This window comes from Eucalyptus grandis, chromosome 7, assembly GCF_016545825.1.
Source record: "Eucalyptus grandis isolate ANBG69807.140 chromosome 7, ASM1654582v1, whole genome shotgun sequence".
NCBI classification, from domain to species: domain Eukaryota; kingdom Viridiplantae; phylum Streptophyta; class Magnoliopsida; order Myrtales; family Myrtaceae; genus Eucalyptus; species Eucalyptus grandis.
In genome coordinates this window covers 9,459,673-9,476,544 of record NC_052618.1, presented here as the reverse complement: position 1 = coordinate 9,476,544, position 16,872 = coordinate 9,459,673, and the positions used below count along the sequence as shown (strand labels likewise).

Here is a 16,872-nt window from a genome sequence, read left to right as displayed (position 1 = left end):
GACCCGTATCTATCTCTCCAATTACATAATTTCACGCTTTAGACTTAGGCCAATGACTAGTCTATGCATGATGGGCAGTATTAGAATATATAAATATCGAACTAGGCCTTCATTCCACGAAATCTCATATGGTATCAAAACCATTGCTATCCCTTTCGCGAATATGCATGGTCAAAATTCCACATGAATGTGCATAGTCAAAATTTCACATGCCGTTCGTAATCCAATTTGCATGTGAGAGGGGCTATTGAAGTATTGTCACACATCACTTGACAGTGGATCCTAAATGCTTTTTATTTCATTTGGTCTCCTTCCACCTATCAATTGAAACTCTTGGATTAGGCTTTCTAATTTGGTATCATTGCCTCGTTTCTTGAAGCAACCCTAGTATACCAAGTGCACTTCGCACCCTGTACATCCCATGCACCCGTACCAAAATAAATCTATCCTCACCGCTCAACAGTGTTCATCTAAGTGCATCATTCCTATTTAAATAACTGCCACAATGGTCAGGTTATGGAGCTTATCTTTTTCACGGAGGCATTTTTCGACACCATAAAAACACGTCTTCGCACAGTAACTTTCTCTTGGCAAAGCTTGGCATATTCCAATTGCTGCAGCCACGCCATCCGTATCAGCCACTTTTATTTAGTTATTATTCCAACAACAAAGTTGACCTCAAAAGACGCATGCTATTTGGCTCCAATAGCAAAGTCGACCGCAAAGTCTTTGGCCTCCGGATATCAACTTTTCACTTCTCGTTTTGAGAAGCCAGGAGATTGGCAGCACACTATCGCTATCATCTCTATCTTCATCCGTGGACATGGGTACTCAAATAGCGAGCACCACGCGCCTTTGTCTCGAAACACACAATGTTGCACACATTGTCATTAGAATGAATCCGAACACTTGTTGGGAACATACAGCGCATCAGTTGGCCTCCGGCTCTATATATAGGCGTCATACGTGCATATTCACTTCACCACGAACTCTCCCTTTTCCTTCTTCATAGCAAAAGCCTAGTGGTCGAAAACCTCCACAGGCAAAGATATATATAGCAATAGCCATCGACAAAAGCTCCAACTGCCGCCGCCACAATAAGCTCCGCCACCCCGGCCACCATTTACGCCCTACTTCTCTTGGCACTCGTCGCTTTATATAGAATCGTGAAACAGCAGCTTTGTCGGAAAAACATCAGAAAAGAAAATAATCCTCTCCCACTCCCTCCAGGCCCCACCCCATGGCCCGTGGTTGGTTGTGCCCCGAGTATGCTTCGTAACAAGCCCGTGTTCCGGTGGATTTATCGCCTGATGAAGGAAATGAACACCGACATAGCGTGCATCCGTCTAGGGAGCACGCACGTCATTCCCGTGACCAGTCCAACAATCGCCCAAGAATTCCTCAGGAAACAGGACTTATCATTCGCCTCAAGGCCAGTTACGATGGCGTCCGGCACATTCAGCAGCGGCTACTTGACAGCAGTCCTCTCACCCTATGGGGAGCAATGGAAGAAGATGAGGCGGGTCTTGGTGTCGGACGTAGTATGCCCGTCTCGGCACAAGTGGCTCCATGACAAGAGAGTGGGGGAAGCCGATAACCTAGTGAAGTATGTCTTTAACCTATGCAAAACCTCAGGTCATCAAGTGAACTTGAGAACCACTACGAGGCACTATTCTGGGAATGTGATAAGAAGGTTGATGTTCAACAAGAGATACTTTGGCCAGGGAAGGCAAGATGGAGGACCAACCATTGATGAAGAACAACATGTGGACGCACTATTCAATGCACTAAACTATCTCTATGCATTTTGTGTCTCCGATTACTTTCCATTCTTGAAGGGGCTTGATCTTGATGGGCATGAGAAGGAAGTAGAAGAGAGTGCGAGGACTCTTAGGACATTGCATGAACCCATAATAAGCGAGAGGATCAAACGATGGAGGGACGATTTGAGTTCCGAGAGTAATGAAAAAGAGCCTCAAGACTTATTGGACGTTCTAATTATGCTTAAAGACTCAAAAGGGATGCCAGTGCTGGCGCCACAAGAAGTTCGAGCGCTGACCACGGTAAAATTATATCCTTCTTCCTAGAGGATTCGCTCGAATATAAACTTTAAAAACTTGTCCATCTGAATCGATGTCTCCATATATTTACGCCATCCACACAAAGCGGGATCACTTTGTAAACTCGATTGCTTCAGTAGCTATTAGATATCGTAAGAACCTATGGTAGCATTTTTGGAATCAGTAGGATATTGATAATTCTAGTGTATTTGCCCATTCATTTGCAGTGTTTTGGTCTAAATAGTTTAAATTTTAACATAAAGATGCACGACCTAATATGCAGGAGATTATGATGGCCGCGGTGGACAATCCGTCAAACGCTGTCGAATGGGCAATGGCGGAGATGATAAATCAGCCCGAGCTCATTCACAAAGCCACAGAAGAAATCGATAGAGTTGTGGGAAAGGAGAGATTAGTCCAAGAATCCGATATCGGAGATCTTAACTACATCAAAGCATGTGCTAGGGAAGCTTTTAGGCTCCACCCAGTGGCCCCCTTCAATGTTCCCCACGTAGCCATGTCGGACACCGCTGTGGCTGGCTATCGCATCCCCAAGGGCAGCCACGTCCTTTTGAGCCGCGTCGGCCTCGGTAGAAACCCCGAGATTTGGGACGAACCCCTCAAGTTCAAGCCGGACCGACACATTATGAGGGACCAAGCGGAGGTCGTACTCACAGAACCTGACCTGCGCTTCATATCTTTCAGTACTGGCCGACGTGGGTGCATTGCGGCCACGCTTGGTACGACAATGACCGTGATGCTCCTCGCCAGGCTAATCCAAGGGTTTAATTGGAGTAAACCCTCCAATTTGTCGATCATCAACCTCGCCGAGTCGAGGGATGACCTATTCCTCGCCAACACCATTAGTAGCTCAAGCGGAGCCGCGCTTGCCAAGTCATCTCTACCTTGCTTAGATACAAGTACAAAGTCCTGGTGACGTACTTTGGTTGATAAATTATATGAATAATCGATATTAACAAAATAAATCCAGATGTCCATTAGATAAAAGCATCCCGAATAAGAAATCTCGAGTGCGAATTACAGGCTCATAGTTAAAATATATTCTAACATAGTGATGTAAAAATTCCTGCCTTGAATATAATCTCTACCTCTTGAATAGAGTAAGTCCAACATTTTTATGTGTGTTACCACCATTATTTATGAAGTTGTTTGCAGCAGTTGCTATCTCTACCTCTCTCTTCAATTTGTTTTTTGTTTTTATCAGGGCCAAGGAAAAAAACTGTATTTATTTTTTATAAGCTAGTAAGAGCACTAGGGGGGTGAATAGGTGATCAAAGAAGTTTTTGCAAAACTTAACAGAATAAATCAACTTTTAAGAATAATGGACTGAAGATGTAAAAGACTATAAATGGTTATATAAAGCCACGAATTAAAATAAAGAGATTAGTGATAGAGAATCAAAACACAATGTTTATAGTGGTTCGGTTTAGACCAAGCCTATGTCTACTCTCCCGCACTAACAGCCCACTGGCTGGAATCCACTAAGAACCAAAAGAGATTTTACAGTCTCATGTTCAAGGTCTCACAAGTATCTAATTTCTCTTTTGAGTACAAATTGAGCTCAACAATTGAAACAACAAAGAACTAGGAACTTTAGATTTTGGAATTTTTCTTTCACGCATACACTCAAATAATTTTAGCGTCTTCCTTATATACTCTTCCATGCTTTCTTAACCGTTGGCACATTCCAAAGGAATTCTTCCAATTAGCCCATTGGACATAATCAATTAGAGAGATCTCGAGTTTTTGATATCCTGGGTTTTTAATGCATTCACAAGCCGTACAAAGTAATTCCTAAGATGAAGAACTAGAGTCCATGACACCTAAAGATTAGTTAAAATATTATAAGTCTACCACAACCACATCACATATCATGGTGTTTTCTTACCACAATAACTACTACGGTTGTTACACTTCCGTCTCTATCTTGGTCGATCTCGGCACATTGGGCAACACATTTTGAGAGGTCTGTAACCTTTGGTCTCCAAGTACTTTAAAGACCGTGAGCCATTGCCGCCTTTCATGGGTCTTAGCTTAGGACAGCATTTCGGTTCAACACACCTTAGCTTCTTCAGCTTGCATAGGATATGTAATCTTTCAATTGAATCGCATGCAACAAAGATCTCGATTCCCCTAAACCTTAAACCTCAACAACTCTTTCTAAATAAGATAGTGCGAAGGATTGTACATTCCTCAAGCATGACAGATTAGGTGTCCTTGTGGGCATTTGCACAGAATAATTTGTAATTTCCTCGATTTCACCAAGCTTTTCTAGATAGGAAAGTGTACCGGAGGATTCATTGATGACGATGGTCAACAAGTATTGCGTCTCCGTAACACCTTATTTGATTGACAAAATGCAACAAAGACAATATCCACGAGAGTTGTTCTCAATTTCCTATTGTTATTTAAGCTAATTATGATGCAATCGTCAACCAAAAGTTCTTCCAAGCCCGCGCCCTAAAACTCCTGCCGTTAGATATTAAATAATCATGCCTCATCAGTTAAATCAAAACTTTAATCAAACTATTTTTCTGCCTCATAACTATGCAAGGATTACATCTTAGTTTTTTTCCGACATGAAAGAGAAAACATATATCATGTGAGATTAAGTTTATAAATAGATAAGTTATAGTTTCTAGTATAGAGAAAACATTCACAAAACCTTCCCAGGAGAATTTAAAAAAAGAAAAGAAAAAAGGAATGGGAGATCAGCTCCCAAATTTAGAAGTCAAGCTGCTAAATCAACTTCGAATAGAAGTTGAGATAAAAATAAAAATCAAATGTGACAACTAAAAGATTTTCAAAAGAATGTAGTATAAAAATTGCTTATCTCAACTTACCCAAAAAAAAAAAAAATTGCTTATCTCTAGTAATTTTCACATATGCATGGATTGAAGGACCATTGCACTTAATGACAATTAGTCGGATAGTCAAAAAGTCATGAACACTCTATTGAATATTGATATGTAAGAGACACTTATTTATTAATCTTGTGCATTTAGGTACTCCATTGCGAGGAACTAAAGCTTCATGGAAGATACATCTTCATTTTTATTTTATTTTTTTTGTATAGAAGTTACTAATTACAATAATAATTTTATTTCATGGAACCTCACTTTAAGAGTTCTAAAATAACCCGATATCATTGATTGATTATATCTTGTTAACGGATTCACGGAATATGAAGTGTATTTCTACGTAATGATCTCTCTCTCTCTCTCTCTGACCTCTCTTTGCCAATAATCTCAACCCAATGACCCTCTTTCCAGTTCTCTGTAGAAGTGAACAATTCTCTGCTAACTCCAACTCCGTACGTGTCTCTCTCCTTCCCTATCAGGTATCAACCAGACACGTCCACACAAGTTGCTCTCTCTCTCTCTCTCTCTCTCCCCTAAGACGCAGACGAAGAGGAGGAAGACAGGACAATGGGCGGTTAAGAGTTTAACAAGGGTAAAGTTACTCTTTGGCCATCGTCGGTCACTCCGCAATTATTACAGCTTCGTATTATGTGAACCTCTTCTGCAGATGGGCGGACGACTTGATGCATCCTGGGTCTTATGATAATTTAAAGCTTCCTGTTATGTCAAACCTCCGTCCAGAGACCCAGCTCCACCGTACCATCCTATCTCTCTTTTTACACGTCATCCCAGTCCAAAAAAATCCAAGCAAGAGTTGGAAGGGCACAGCTCTGCACCAATCGACAAAAGAGACATTTAAGCCCGTCTCAAGAGAGGGTGTAAGCTCTCTGCCTTGTCCTTGCCTAATGCATGTGCTTGTCTTATCATTGTCAACCTTACATGCCGGGTTCCCAGTAATATTAGTTTACTTAATTATGTAATATAAATCCTTCATGCATATGCCGCGTGGATAATCATTGTCCTTTTCCGATTCAAATTTGGTTCCCCCCAAACCTAAGGCTTAACATAAGCACTAAAGCTGTTGGTTCGAGATTGGAATAATGTGGAAATTATTCTGACAATTTTCACCTCATTTCATCTCTCCTTAGAAAAAATTATTCATTATTCTTTTTTTTTAAAATACAGTATTAGAGAAAACCACGCATTGATTGAACTGTCCATGTTGATTGATCTAGTGAAGAGAATGGAAGGAAAAATTATCGTGGGCCCACAAAATATTTCCTATTAAATGTGGGAGGAACAAAGGAAATTAGTAGACTCAAGGTGGTCGGTCCAATTTTACATTAATGAGACCTACTTTCTTCCTAAGGCATGATTTAATTTTTTTTTATTTTCTTCCTAATATCATATCGTCACGTTTCATTTATTATTCTACTTCGTAAACAAATATTTGTGTTCTTCCACTTTAAGTTGTCGTTATGATCATTGCTTCATCTATTACATAAAATGTAATTAAGTTTCTTCAATGTTCTTAATTGTTGTTTCATCTACTCTTTCGTTTCAACTTCCTAGGTATTTTTAGCCTCCCTACGAGATTTCTGCCAATTATACCTCTCATTTCAAGCCACGTTTAATTTTAGTCTAGAGTTTTGAGAAAAAAAAAACATATATAATGTGAGATTAAGGTTGTTAGAATTTAGATAAGTAATAGTTTCTAGTATAGAAAAATATCCACTAAACCTTCCCAAGAGTTAAAAAAAAAAAAAAAAGGAAGGGGAGCTCAGCTTCCAAATTTAGGACTATAAGCTGGGACTTTGAATAGAAATTGAGAAATAATAAATAAATAAATAAGAAGAAAAAAGAAGATGAAGGCAAATAACAGATTTTACAAATAATGTAATATAAAAAATTATGCATCTCCAATAATTATCCAGTGTGTATGAAATGGAGGGACTGCCACACCGAGTGGAGATTCGTCGGATACTCAAAAAATCTTAGATACTCCATTAATATAAACACCTATCTATTAATCTTGTGAATACATATAGGTTTTGAGCTACATACACAACTCCATTTTGAGAATGGAGATGTTCATGGAATATAGCCTTTTCATTTTTTTGTATAGAAATTATTAATTATAATCATCATTTATTTTTCAAAAACTCACCTTTAAAGTTCTAAAAAACCCAATTTTATTGATCCATTACACCTCGGCAACGGATGTAGGGAATATGAAGTGTACTTGTACGTAACTATACGTACGTTAGGGATCATTAACCCCATATCATGGGTTATATGGATGCCTCGCTATTCCATGGTTGAGCCTGACTACCCTCTCTCTCTCTCTAACCTCTCTTTGCTAATAACCTCCACGTGATGAACCTATTTCTGATCAATTCTCTGCTAAAAAAAAAAAAAACAAAGGAAAGTGGACAATTCATCACGGAGCCGACGCTTCTCATGCAAACTCCCAAATCTTTATGCGTCTCTCCCTCCCTGACACGTCTACCAGCGTCGCTCTGGTGCTCTCTCTCTCTCTCTCTCTAAAATGCAGACGAGGAGGGAGATAGAGCAAAGTGAGCTGAAGGGTTAACCAAGATTGAGTCAAGTTACTTTTTGGCCATCATCGGTCACTCGACAATTGTTAAAGCCTCATGTCATGTCAGCCTCATTCATGCTGCAGATGAACAGTACGGCTTGGTACATCGTGTGTCACGTTTTTTTTTTTTTTTTTGGTCGAATCATCGTGGGTCACGTTGCAATTGTTTAAGCTGCTTGTTATATCCTTGCTAAAAAAAACAAAGAAAAAAAGCTGCTTGTTATATCAACCTCTCGCCTGAGGGGCCCCACTCTACCGTACTGTCCTCTCTTTCTGCACGCCGTCCTTACCAACTTCAAGTTAACGTGTCCTACGTACAAATTGCTTTACGAAAAACAGCAATAAATATTCTACGAAAAAGCAATGGGTCGACCACCCAAAACTAAAATAGCTTTAATTGATGAGAAAACATACTTATAAATATAATTTCGGATTTTAAATAACCTAATAAAATCGAATAGTCATTGTGCACGTATAATAATTGTAGTGTCGCAATATGAACTAACTTATTTTTGGGAATAAATTTAAAATATAAATTTATTTGATAAATTTTTTATTCCCAAGAATAAATTTGAAAAAAGAATTAAGGAATGAAAAAAATTGCTTCTTTATTCTCAAGAATAATTTCAGAATCAAGTCAACCCAAATTTCTTTTTCCTCTTTTCTCTTCTTCTTTTTTCTTGCTATTCTTCCTCCTCTCTTCATCTTCTTCCACCGCCGCCATCGCTGTCCATCGTCGTCAGTCGCATATGACCAATTAGGCGAGGTCCGGTGAGCCTCGCCAGTGGCCAAATGAGCCTCGCCCTGACCTTTCTCGGCCACTAATGAGCCTTGGCTGAACGAGGTTGAACTTGCCCAACCACTGATGGGGCTCGATCTAGTTGGGCCACCGTGAGGTCAATGTCGCCCAACCAAGGAGAGGCAAACCTTGCAGTGGCCTGACGAGTTCAAGCCTCGCTGGCGGCTAGGCAAACTCAGCCTCGCCAGATCCGAGCCTCACCCAGTTGTTGGTGAGGCTCAATTGACGACGGCGCAACTGCTAAGGGCTAGCGACGCTTCAACGAGATCATCGGCCCTCATCTAGCTTGACGATCGACCAAAGCTTGAAGAAGAAGAGAAAGAAAAGTAATAAAATTATTTGAAAATTAAAAGAAAATTATTTAGATTAGAAATTTTGAGGATGGTACCAAATGTAATTTTATTCTGTAAAAGAAAATTTTTTTTAGGCAGTTACCAAATGCCTTTAAATACTTAGAAATTATTTTCGATAACAAAATAAAAAAGAATTATTTTTTATCAAAAATTATTCTTGTGAATAAAATAGTTACCAAACGTATTCTACTATTCCATTGATTGTGGACATAGTAAAAAATTTAATATGTTAGTTATGACATTTAATTTTGCTTTTGAGAGCAAGTTCCATAACAAACCTAATCGGGCTATTCCATGGAATGAAGTGGGTTTTAGGAATTGGGTGAAAAGAGGGGAGGCAATAAAGATCCAAGGAATAGAAAGGAACGGTAGAGCAAGATTTTTCCAGTGAATCCGCAAGACATTTTCCTCAAAAAAAAGGGAGGAAATAGAGGGAAACGCAAAATTGAGTGCCTTCCCTTGAATCAATGAGTTCAGTGGGGCCCATAATATATATTGCATTTTCTAGACTCTCTGTCATTACGAGGTGAGACATGTGATAGATGTTTGAATGAGACGAATTGAAGCTCCAAAAATATCTACCAAGGTGTTGGCAAAACTTTCAGCGAAGGATCTCCTGCTTTGAAAAGAATTGTTAGGTCCTTCCGAATGTGCATGAACCGACATCGATCTCAATTAGGATGGCTGGCGCGCCAAGCCAGACCGGACTTGTGCTCCTAGGCCGAAAAGGGACAGCCCTCGGGCACTCTGGTGTCGGTTACTAGTGAGGTGAATGAATATCCCGGCGAAGATGGCAGCAACTACATTGAAAAAGTCAACAAAGACAATTACGACCTTTTGGTAAGGCGGAAGGCCAAACTGTTGTGTTTTCACTCCATACGTGTCAATAGTATTAAGGCACGTTTGGTAACGATTACATGAATTGATTCGATCGAGAATTGATTCTTTTTTATTCGTTCAGGAACCGATTCTAAGCATTTTAAGCCGTTTGGTAATTGTCCAAAATTTCGATTCGGAATAGAAGTGCGTTTGGTACCGTGTTAATTAATTACATTTCCAAATCAATTTCTTTTAATTTTTAAATAATTTTTTTACTTTTTTTCCTTTGTTTTCTTTTATTTTTTCATTTTTCTTTTCATTTCCTTTTTTTTTCTTTTCTTTTCTTTTTTTTTTTTCCTTTTTCTTTTCTTTTTCTCATCTTCTTCTTCTTCTTCGGCCGGTCGCGGACGCCTGGCCAAACGAAGAGGGTCGGCGACCTCATCGGACGTCGCGCGGCCCTCGGCGGAGGAGCCCTCGTCGGCCGAGCCTGGTAAAGCCGGCGAGGCTCGCCCCTAGCCCGCCGAGGCTCGGCGAGCTGGGACTGGCGAGGCTCCGCATCTCTTCCGAGACCAGGACCTTTTATCATGACTTCTACTCGTTGCATACCTTGATAGCCCCACCGGTGGCAGGCCGACCTCGTCGGGGTTGGGCGGGCTTGCTAGGCCACCGGCGGGGCTAGGGCGAGCCTCGCGGCCACCGTGTGGGCCGGGCGTCGCGAGGCTCGCCCGGCTTTGCCCGATCCTGCAGGCTCGGCCTCGCCCGATCCGGGCGAGGCCGAGCCTCGCCCGGTGGCGGGAAGCGGGCCTCGCTCGGCCCCGGCGAGGCCTCGCCCGCCCCCCGCGAGGCCCGGCGCCACCGGCGAGGCTCGGCCTCGCCGGATCGGGGAGGCCGAGCCTCGCCAGGTGGCCGGGCTTGCCTCCGCGAGCTCATAGGTGGCCCAGGCTTGCCTCCGCGAGCTAGCTCACCGTGGAATGGGCTTGCCTCCGCGAGCTCGCCGGACCTCGCCCGATGCAGCGAGCTCGCCGGACCACTGGCGGCTGACGGTGGTGGTGGCGGTGGACGGCGATGGCGGACGGTGGCGGGCGATGGTGGATGGCGGTCGCGAGATGGCTGAAGGAAAGAAGAAAATTTATTGATTTTGATTCTCAAATTCGTTAGAACAAGAATCAACTTTTTATTCTTGATTGTTGTTTCCAATGCATTCCCGGGAACAAAAAATTTACCAAACGCGATTTGGCCGAAACCGATTTCAGAACAAAGAATCGGAATTTGCACTTGTTTGGATGGTTACCAAACAGGCCCTTAGAGTCCACTTTTAATACTAGCGAATGGATTATTAAAGATCATAAGCAAATGTTAAGTTACCAAAATATCAAAATGACTATTGCTTGCATCTCTTGGCCCATCGTCAATGTGCCCAGGCTGTACTGTGTCATCTAATTATCCACAACATCTATGAAATCGCCATAAAAAAAATGCCACGACTTGATTATGCTCTCTCTCTCTCTCTCTCTCTCTCTCTCTCTCTCTCTCTCTCTCTCTCTCTCTATCTCTCTCTCTCTCTCTCTCTCTCAAACGCAGACGAAGAGGTCAAAGATAGGACAAAGCGAGGTTAAGAGGACAAAGCGAGGTTAAGAGTTAGTTAAGTATTCTTTAGCCATCGTAGTCACTTAGGGCGTGTTTGTTTATGTTCCTCTTTTTTTTTTTTTTCTGTTTATGAACAAAAATTCTGTTTTTTTGTTAAGGGAAAAAAAAAAAAGAATATAAACGCGTTTTTTGCATTTTTGTTCCAAATCTATTTTCTTGTTCTTGAGAACAAAATTGGCAGAAACAAGAAACAAAAAAACTTGTTTCTTATTTTAAAATAATTTTTAAGAACAAAATTTTTTTTTTTTTCTTTTCTTTTCTTCTTATTTTTCTTTTTGGCCATGGCCGACGACTCACTTCATTGGCCGGCGTCGAGCATCCCGCCCGGCGAGGCTCGGCCTTGCCTTGGCTATGCGAGCTCGGCTCGCCCAAATCCGCGAGGCCGAGCTCGCCCAACCACCGGGCGAGGCTCGACCTGCTAGACCAGGCGAGGCTCGGCGTCCTTGGCGGCATTCGGCAAGGCTCGGCCTCCTTTGGGGCTGGGTGAGCTCGACCATCGGGTGGGTGAGGCCGAGCTCGCCTCGCCAAACGAGGCTCGGCCCGCCGAGCCACCCAGCGAAGGTGGGAGGCGAGCTCGGCCCGTCGAGGCCGACAAGCTCGCCGTCGGCCATGGCTTATCGGCCATGGCCAAGGCCGGCCAAAAAGAAGAAAAAAAGAAAAAAAAAGAAAAAAAAGGAAAAAAAAAATAAAAATATTTAAAAAATTAAAAGAAATAAAAAAAACACAAATTTACCAAACATGCTTCTATTCTTTTTTTATTCCCAAAACAAGTTTACTAAACGTGTTTTTCTAGTAAAAAATTGTTCCCCGGAATAGAAATAGAATTCATTGGAACACTTTTTGAACATAAACATAAACAAACGCACTCTTAGCAATTATTGAAGCTTCGTGCTACGTCAACCCTTTTTTTGCATAATGAGAGTACGACTTGATACATCGTCACATGGCAATTTAAAGTTGTTACTATGTCAGGCCTCACGTATGAGGACCCAACTCCAGCATACCATTTTTTCTCTCTTTTCACACGTTGTTCATTCCAGAAAAATCCAAGTAAGAGTTGGAAGGGCACAGCCAAGCTGCATCGACTGACAAATGTCACATGTGAGCCTATCTCAAGAAAGGGGACAAGCTATCTGGCTTGTCGTTGTCTAATGATGCATGTGCTCGTGTGATCCTTTTCTATCTTATTTCTAGTAATCTTAATTGAAGCTCCAAAAATATCTAAGAAGGTGCTGACAACCTTTGAGCGAAGGATCCTCGGCCATCTGAAAATATTCTAAGGTTCTTCCTAGTGTGCATGAGCCCAAATAGATAGATTTTAGTTAGGATGGCTAATGGGCCGTGACAATTCGGACCTGTGCTCTCGGGCCACATGTGCCCCCAAAGAAAAGGGCAAGCCTCAAGCACTTCGGTGTCGATTGCTGGTGAGGTGAATGGATATCTCAACAAGGATGATAGGAACTACATTTGAAAAATTGGAGAAAAACAATGTTGATCTTTTGCAGTGGTGGAAGGACAAAGCTTTGTGTTTTCCTAATCTTTCCTAACTTGACTCACTTTGCTTTACACAATTAAGGAATTCAATTGGAGATTTTTAACATTGAAATCCTGTGGAAAAAGTCTAGTGCATATGTATTTTCTAGAATTGTAAATTTTTACGAGACTTTCCGTTAAAAATTGCCACATGATCGCTATTTAACCAGTGAACTCCATGAAGTTCCATCTTCCTCTCAATAAGCATTATGATATAAAGAGAACATTAATGCATCTTCTCTTAATGTACTAGAGGAATTTTCTGAAACTCCTAGGTGACAAGTTCATTTGTTGCTGTAAGAAGAGAACCAAAGCTCGACTGGACCAGCTTCAACAAAAAGATGGATCAAACTCTAGTGACTGCTGAATATAAACTAGTGTGTAAGTCAATTTGGAGGACGAAGCAACAACACAAATAAGATTTTCAGTAATAATGCCTCATCATTTGAATCTAAACTTTAAGGAAACTAGTTTTTCGGGTCTCGTAATGACGCATGGTATTACATCTTAATTTTTTCTTTACATGGTAAAACCAATGTATAATGTGAGACTACCGTTAGAATTTAAATAAGTAATATTTTCTAGTGTAGAGGAAATATTCTCCAACCCTTCCCGGAGTTATAAAGAATAAGAAGGGCTCAGCCCACACGTAAATCAAGTGTGGCAACTTAAAAAATTTCAAAAGTAGATAGTGTAAAACCATGGTCACAATGACGGTTATCATTTGGGAAATGAAGAACTCTCTTATAAGGAAAAGATCAAGAGATTTCACTTTATATTAGATCTGTTTAGTTTTATTCCAAGAAAACTAAGCGATAATTATGTTTTAACCCCAAGAGGTTGTTCAAGTGGCAAGTGTGTTTATCTTTCTTGTCAAAGCTTGTGATCAAATCACGACACTTGGACATTCTCTTGTGGCCACTCCCATGAGCACACATTTGTGAGTCTCCGGTGATTACCCAATGTGTGTGAGATGGAGGGACCATCACGCCAAATGGAGATTAGTTGGATGCTTAGAGAGTTCTAAACACCTTATTGATATTAAATAGACATCTATCTATTATTCTTGTGGCAATGCATAGGTCTTGAATTACATATATAATTGAATTGGTAGGGCAACTTCATATATGTGAATGCTAATATTATTCAAGTAAAGAGTATCTTTTTATTCAAGTATATGATACCTAGAAAAATAGAAATTAAAAAGGAATTGCCGAAAAAGCTTGAAAGTGTCATGTTAATGTGTGCATGACCATACACAATTATATATTTAGTCCCAAATTTGTACAAATTGTTTTACGACTAATAGCAGCCAATATTCTTTAAAAAGCAACCCTCCTAATTCGGTTAGTCACCCAAAACAAAAATAATTTTAATCAATGGTATATAAAATATACTTACACATGTACTCCGAAATTTAAATAACCTGACATAATCGGATAGTCAGCATATATGTATAAATATTGTAGTGTCACAATAGAGGTTATTTTGTATTGATTGTGGATATAATAAAAATTCTAGTTAAAAAGGTATAAATTACATGTATATCCATTAGTGATATTCAAATTCTATACTGAAAAATAGATTATTTAGGATAAAAATTGAAGTATATTGATCAACAAAAGAAATTAACAGATCCTCATGGGGCGCTAGGAGGAAAGCCATTCTTGACGTTGAGTAAGCCTGAATTGAGTACACGCATTTGAAGGTGGAATCAAAGTAGCATTGAACACACGCCTCAAATCGAGAGACAAGAAAAATATTATGGGCTTTGAGCTCCTTACCTCTTGGATCTTAGGGTGAGATCCTAACCAACTAAGCTAAGAGGTTACTTACAAATTAATCTGACATAAGTAAATTAATCACATAGTTAAAAACTTATGAACCATGTCTAAATTTTTTTTTTTTAAATAATGCATAATTTTCTAATTTATTTTGACATTGATAAATCTAATTTATTTGGATATTACTAAATCCCTTACAATGTTGATAAGAAGTTGGTAATTTATTAATCCATTCGTATGTTGGCAAAATTCTTCAGAGTATTGGTAGTTTATGACCACGCTTGTAAAATATCAAGAAGTCGGAAACCGAATCCTTCAGCAAGCTTTGAATCTTTTTTTACAGAATTGCAATTTTCAAAGTAGCTGTTGAAGAGATGGTCAAGGTGCTGTTGGACGGAAGAGCAAAATCCCCGGCCCGCAACTGGCCATACAATTTTCGATTGAAAATAAGTGGACCCCCTCCACCATTTCTTTATACTAATATTGCCTTTTGGGCCCTACCGCCTCCAAAATGCTAGAACTATCCAGCCATCTCGCAATCTTTTTCTCCATGAAAGCGCATCCACGCTGGACAAAAAGTAACTGCCTATCTGGCACTGAGGAACCCCCGATTGTCCCCTGCTACTTAGCTTGCCATCGGCTATAAACCCCGCTCCTCCTATGCCAACGATCCAGCTTCCAGGCGAGGGACCACGGCATGTCCCGCGTGGCATTAATGTAGTCGAGTTGGTTGTTGAACAATAAGGCCCGCCCGGTATGAAAGCCACAGATTCGCAGGAGATCGTGGACGAAGCACTGCGTCCCAGGTTACAATTGAGGTGAGTGAGTTCGTACAGTCTTACATCGCAAAAAGATTTTTCAAGAACAGAAGTTGGTTTATGAAAAAACAAAAGTGCGAAATTCCTCGAGAGGACAGTTTGCATTAATAACAATCAAAACCCTCTTTCTCTTCAATGCTCTCTTTTAGTATTTACATTCAATTGTCAGGATCTAAGCTGATCTGCAGGTAGAATTTTTTTAACTAAGATGTGGGTTCTTTAGGCCATGAGAACAACTGCTAGGATCCAAGCTAACATGGCAGCATCTGCTTCTAACTGCAACATAGTTTCATGTGCAAATCTTAACTTCACGTATAGACACATTAATTCATCTCAATTTATTGTTTATGAAGCAAGGTTACACAATCTGGAGAGAGTGATTAGATGAGACTATAAGAAGTCTTGGCTAAACAACAGAGAAGTTAATCACAAGAGCAAAAATGACATTTTTGCCTCATCAGTTTATCCTTGTTTAAGGACAATAATTTCAAGGGGTCATCTACTGCAGAATGATGGATGAGTAACACCCTACCCATGGCTCAGAAGACTCGAATCAATATGCATAGGCACTTTTCATCCTCACAGAGCTGAAAGTACAAAATGAATAAGATCAAATGAATGAAGAAGGATATGATCATTCTAGCCGTCATCTGTCAAACACATAGCCGCATCAGCAATGCTTAATGATGCACGACAATCAGTGCAATGCGGAAGAGTCAACATTCCATTGAGTTTTCGGATAGGCAAAATATGGGAACAGTATGTGGATGTAATTCTTCCGCACATGATCGCCAACCCCAGCAGGACATCGAGCTCGCATCTTTCAGCAAGAATAACGCATGAGATGCAAAACCATGAATTGAAATGAGCTTTGACATTGAAGAAGATAGCTAACCATCCTCGATTCAGAAGAGCCAGAATCAAATTCAATCAAATACCTTGAATGCGGGCGATTCACTGAGAATGATCCTGCAGAAGATGCTGTCTTTGGTCGAGCACCCGTCCTTGGGATCACGAGACCAGCAGAGTTCAGAATTGGTTTATTAAAAGCTCAACAAACCAACTCTTGAGCGTGAGTCTATTCGATGAATTGAAGATTCCCAAACGCAAAATTTGAAGACTTTTGTCTGCAGAATTGAAGAATCCAGCTCTAATTGCTTTGATTTTTCCCAAATTTTAAGAACAACAAAGCATCTTTTTGGTGAGTAGTTAGCTGACATGGATTTACAACTGACTGCCATGTCAGACCTTCAACAGTGATTTTGGACGGCAATTGAATGGGGATCAAATTTGGGACTTAAGTGGAAGTTGATTCTTTCTAGACAAAAAAAAGTTTAACTCAGAACAGAGAGTCGACCTAAAGTTTGTGCTTTTAGGGAATTAAGCTGATGTGAATATTCACAAGTGAGTGTTGACCCCTAGGAGTTGAGACCCTTTGTTAATACATATTGTTTTGATATGCAGTCCTTGATTTCATTCTAGTGGGACTAACAGCCAACTAGCGCCATCTGAACACGTGAAATTGACAAGGAACTTGAACACGTGATATCACTTGTCCACGGGCAATAAAAAAGACAA

The 16,872-nt window shown here is 40.5% G+C and overlaps 1 pseudogene; it reads left to right on the top strand.

Moving 5' to 3' along the window:
• The first annotated feature begins 823 nt into the window (after positions 1–823).
• On the top strand, positions 824–2,974 carry LOC108953881 (annotated as a pseudogene).
• The last annotated feature ends 13,898 nt before the right edge of the window (positions 2,975–16,872 follow it).